Source organism: Nicotiana tabacum, chromosome 8 (assembly GCF_000715075.1).
Source record: "Nicotiana tabacum cultivar K326 chromosome 8, ASM71507v2, whole genome shotgun sequence".
NCBI lineage: Eukaryota > Viridiplantae > Streptophyta > Magnoliopsida > Solanales > Solanaceae > Nicotiana > Nicotiana tabacum.
Window position 1 is genome coordinate 199049412 of NC_134087.1, and position 6000 is coordinate 199055411.

Genomic DNA, 6000 nt, shown 5'->3' on the forward strand with positions numbered 1-6000 from the left:
AGTTGAAACTCTAATACTGACCAACTGGGGAAAAGTTCAGTTTAGGGTTGGGGCCCTAATGCTGACTAAAGGAAAAGTTCAGTTTAGGGTTTAAAACCCTAATGCTGACTAAAAGGGAAAAAGTTCAGTTTAGGGTTTAAAACCCTAATGCTGACTAAAGGGAAAATTCAGTTTAGGGTTTAAAACCCTAATGCTGACTGAAAGGAAAAAGTTCAGTTTAGGGTTTAAAACCCTAATGCTGACTAAAGGAAAAGTTCAGTTTAGGGTTTAAAACCCTAATGCTCACTGAATGGTAAAGTTCAGTTTAGGGTTTAAAACCCTAATGCTGGCTGAATGAAAAAATTTCAGTTTAGGGTTTAAAACCCTAATGCTGACTAAAGGGAAAATTTAGTTTAGGGTTTAAAACCCTAATGCTGACTGAAAGGAAAAATTCAGTTTAGGGTTTAAAACCCTAATGCTGATTAAAGGAAAAAGTTCAGTTTAGGGTTTAAAAACCCTAATGCTGGCTGAATGGAAAGAGTTCAGTTTAGGGTTTAAAACCCTAATGCTGACTAAAGGAAAAAGCTCAGTTTAGGGTTTTAAAACCCTAATGCTGACTAAAGGAAAAGTTCAGTTTAGGGTTTAAAACCCTAATGCTGACTAAAGAGAAAATTCAGTTTAGGGTTTAAAACCCTAATGCTGACTAAAGGGAAAATTCGGTTTGGGGTTTAAAACCCTAATGCTGGCTGAATGGAAAAAGTTCAGTTTAGGGTTTAAAACCCTAATGCTGACTAAAGGGAAAATTCTGTTTAGGGTTTAAAACCCTAATGCTGATTGCATGGAAAAGCTCAGTTCAGGGTTTAAAACCCTAATGCTGGCGGAATGGAAAAAAGTTCAGTTAGGGTTTAAAACCCTAATGCTGACTAAAGGAAAAATTCAGTTTAGGGTTTAAAATTCTAATGCTGATTGCATGGAAAAGCTCAGTTCAGGGTTTAAAACCCTAATGCTAGCGGAATGGAAAAAGTTCAGTTTAGGGTTTAAAACCCTAATGCTGACTAAAGGGAAAATTCTGTTTAGGGTTTAAAACCCTAATGCTGATTGCATGGAAAAGCTCAGTTCAGGGTTTAAAACCCTAATGCTGGCGGAATGGAAAAAAGTTCAGTTAGGGTTTAAAACCCTAATGCTGACTAAAGGAAAAATTCAGTTTAGGGTTTAAAACCCTAATGCTGATTGTATGGAAAAGCTCAGTTTAGGGTTTAAAACCCTAATGCTGGCTGAATGGAAAAAGTTCAGTTTAGGGTTTAAAACCCTAATGCTGACTAAAGGGAAAATTCGGTTTAGGGTTTAAAACCCTAATGCTGATTGCATGGAAAAGCTCAGTTCAGGGTTTAAAACCCTAATGCTGGCAGAATGGAAAAAAGTTCAGTTAGGGTTTAAAACCCTAATGCTGACTAAAGGAAAAATTCAGTTTAGGGTTTAAAACCCTAATGCTGATTGCATGGAAAAACTCAGTTCAGGGTTTAAAACCCTAATGCTGGCTGAATGGAAAAAGTTCAGAGAGCGGCAAAAACAAGATCAAGAGAGACTAAAGAGAGGCAAGAATAAAAGAAAAGAGGTACATAGTGAAGAGGGCTAGTTTAGGATCGGGATGAAACATGCAACCCGTTCAAACACATGGTAAAAGCGTTTAACTGTTTAGGTGCATTGCATCCCATCGTGCGATTTCCTATATGTTAAATGCTTCAAAACTAACAAGGTTGTGTGTGTGAGTAAATTAGCCAGGTTCTGTTCAGGTGATTGGTTTTGTTGGTATGCAGTGATGAGCAACCCTGCACGCGGCCACAACATTATACACAAAACTGAGCTCCACCTCCCAGAAACGCCCATCCTTACCAAGCTCCATATAATCCCCCAATCAAATGTTCATCAGTACAATCCTCACCCAAGAGAGTCTTTCAAAAGGAATCAGTTCACCTCTATTGGTGAATCATACTCAGGCTTGTTCCAAAAGCTAGTCAGGCGAAGTCTGCTGCAGCCAGTGGCCCCAAATCGGCCAAACACCGAGTCCCCCCTCCCCGCATCGAGCTGATACTAGATGTGAATACCACTCTGGAGCAGTGGGGCACGATACAAAGGACTGTTGGTCATTAGACCCTCAAAATAGCAGTTGAGGACTTGATTGAAGCTGAAAGAATCGTTCACCGGGACGAAAAGGTTCCTAATATGATGAACATTCCCCTGCCTACTCTCACAAATGGGCCAATAGATGGAATGATATGTGAAGCTGAGGAATTTGATCTGGCACTGAAGGCTATTGCAGCCATTGCCGAGACAGAAGAAAAGCCAAAAAACGATTGTCAAGCTTGAAAGTTCCCCATCAGACGGGAGTCTCGGTAGCCAGTCTTACTATCCTTTCTGCATCTGGATTGTCTCAGGGTGTGATCCAGATGTTTTACTTTATTATCTTACTTTCCAATGTAAACCCTTCTATCTTCAAAAAATAAAAACAAAAAAATATCATCAAAAAAAAAATCAAAAAAAAATCAAAAAAAGAAAATCAAATGAAATTGATATTTCATTTTCCCGGAATGTCTCTTTTCTTAAATCTTGTCAATTTTCTCATTCTCTTTTAGTTATGTTAAATGCAGATTTCAATAATATGACATGCTTGCGGACTTCATGCCCGGATCTTAAAACTCTGTCAGACCTCGAAATAATGAATCAAGAATTGGGTCACCATGAAGAATAGCTTAAGGAAACAAGACAAAGAGTTGGAACAACTGAAGGAAAATTGATTCCCGAAATTGGAAAGGTCCATACATTACAACAAGAGTACTGCCAGAAAGAGTGCGTTGTACTTGGGACACATCGAAGGAAATGTCCTTGAAATAACTGTCAATGCAAATGCAGTCAAAAGGTACTATGTTGGATCCTTTATATAATAAAATCTTTTCCGGTTGAGATGACGAAGGCTTTCATTCTCGCTACCCAAACACTATCAACCCTTTGCAAAACCCATTTGAGCTGGTTACTCTTCTTTGATTACCCTCTTTGGAACCAAAAAATATTATTGAAAATAAAATGAAAAAAAATTGAAATGAAAAAAAGAAGAAGAAAGAATTGGAAAAATAAGAAAATATATATACAAAAAAGCAAATCAGGAAAAAAAAGAGCGCAAAAAAATAAAAGAGCCTGAACTACGTTTGACTTGATTCCGAAAGGATACGTAGGCAACCTCTCCTTGGGGTTCAGTCACACCAAAACAAAAATCCAAGAAGTCCCCCAAAAGTGAAACTGGGGCAGAAGTTATAACGATTCAGCAATAATCCCGCCCAAAAGGTTCCAAAGTTGTAGTTCAATCCAAATTCTTTTCACCCCAAACCTTGTTCAAGTCCTTCTAATCAATCGGCAAAGCGGTTCAAAATGGGAGGATGGATTTATTTGGGTCTGATACAACAAAATGAGAAGAATAAAATGAGAGAGTCTTATTGGTGAAAACTCACACGGGCACTGTAAGGCGACGGTAAGCAGAGAAAATCAAAATGAGAAGTCTTGTTAATGCAAACCCACACGAGCACTATAAGGAGATGGCAAGAAATAAAATGAAAAATGCCAGCTCGTGAAAACCCACAAAGGGCGCCCGTGATCGAAAACAAGATCATCACAGCCATCAGCATCAATAGAGTCCTGGCAAGGTTCCTCGGTATTCAAGGCAAAGTTGTGATGAATTTTTGAGAGTCGGACGGTTTACACAGATCATGCATCCAGTCCAAAAGGCATGTCATGTTCATTGAAGTCCGCATGTACTCCAGATAAGTCCTTCTCTCCTTTGCCCGAAAGGGACACTTCTAGTTTTTAAACTCTTTCTCCATTCAATTATTTGTTTCTCTTTGAATCCCTTTTGGTCTAACATTGTTCCAAAACCAAGACAAAGAAAGATTGGCAAGACTGATTTACAGGGCTTTCGTTTGATACACGCTAATGTGCAAAAGGCACCCAGCCTCAGCAGGTGCATCAAGTCGACCTCAACTGGCCATGGTGGCCGATGCTCAGGAATCAAAACTCTTGGAAGGAGAAAATCAAATTAAAGCGCCTATAAAGGCAATTGAAGTTGAAAGGGTTGAGTTTCACATGGCTAATCGCCTCAACAAAGTCGAAGAAACCAAGGTACCCCCAAATGCTCTAAAATTGAAATTGGAAGAAAGAAGACAGAAAAGAAAGGCCTACAAAGGCAAAATAAAGTTGGAAAGGTTAAGTCCCACACGACTAGCCATTGCAGTTAGGTTTGAGGATCAAAAAAAAATCCCTGATGCTCCGAAAAACAAAGAAAAAAAAAAGAAAAAAAAACCAACAATTGATTGAGCCTAAACTACGTTTGACTTGATTCCGAAAGGATACGTAGGCAGCCTCTCCCTGAGGTTCAGTCACACCAACAATAAAATCCCATTCACCCTGAAATTGAAACCAGGGCACGTCGAGCAGTTTAGAAGTTAGTATCATCTACCTCTCTTTACCAAACACAAGCCTTCAGATCAATTACCAAAGATAGTGGGAAGCCAATAAGCGTCACAAATAGAGACCGACACACTCTGAATTGAGAGAGATAAAATGAGAGAGTCTCGTCGGTGAAAACCTTCGGGCACCGCGAGGCGACGGGAGTAGAGAAACCAAAATGAGAGAGCTTGTTTAGTTAAAAACTCACAAAGAGTGCTATCAAGCGATGACAGGAAGAGAAATGAGAGAGGTCAGCCAGCGAAAACCCGCAAAAGGCGCTGTTGGCCGAAAAGAATGACTCCTCCCCAAGGAGGTCTCGGCAAAGCTCCACCGGTTTGGAATCACAGATCCGTTCTGGTTCAGGGAAACGCAAGTTCATGGAAGGTCAGGCGTCCAGTCCAAAGAGCATGTCATGTCATTTAAAACCAGCGTTATCTTCCTCAGATAAGTCTTTCTCGTCCCAAAAGGGACACTCCCTTCCTGAAATTTGTTTTCTCCTTTCTTTGTTTCTCTTCGAATCCCTTTTATGTTTTAACCCCAAGTTTAGGATACACCGGAAAGGGCAGGTGATAGGTTTGTTTTCACGGAATTCCGTTTCATGAAGGAAAACGCCTCGTTTCGTTGGTACGTTTGTCCAAGCCTGATGAATCATGATGTTTGATGGCGTTCAAAGTAAAGAGGAAAAAGAGAAATTTCCCTCAGCAAGTCTGCCTTCGGACGAATCCCCAGCAGAGTCGCCAGAGCTGTCACACCTCCTTTTTGCGCGCCCGCCCCGAAGGGTTAAATGCGCGAGGGGTTTTTTCCAATTTAAGTGACAATATTCGAAATGGGATTATTTATTTAATTCAGAGTCGCCACTTGGGAAAGGTTTGGCTTTTGGTGTCCCAAGTCACCGGTTTATCTTGAATCCCAAATCGAGGAAATTTTCGACTTTTCCAAATGAAGTCTGCGAACCAGAAATTCTAAATAAGGAATTCTGTTGACCCGAGGGAAGGTGTTAGGCACCCTCGAATCTCGTGGTTCTAGCACGGTCGCTTAAATTGTTATAATGGCTAAATATCTGATTTAAATACATGTTATGACTTACGTGCTTTTATTAAGTTTAAACCGCTTTTATCATTATCACTTATTTTTATAGAATTGCAACGTCGTGAAAATGCATCTCGAACCACGTCACAATCAATGCACCCGTGATCGTCAACACATTTTGACTTCGTTGAGATTTGGATTTGGGTCACATCAATGTGCACCCGAATTTAAGAATATGATTTAATTAAGCCGCGCCTAAAGAGTCTAACGCGTTATTATTTTTTGAGAAGGCCATGAGATTCACTAAACGGCCTAGCCTGAATTCTAAATATTATGATTAGTTGTTGAGGGCCCCGCAATTTGCATTTTTATTTGGCGAGGCTCATCTCATTATTTTTTAAAGGATAAACCTATAGTGATTATATTTTCTATTAAGTTCGTCTCTAAAAATAAAAGAAAATCTCTTAATTATTTACATGCTGAAAACGTAACTTATTA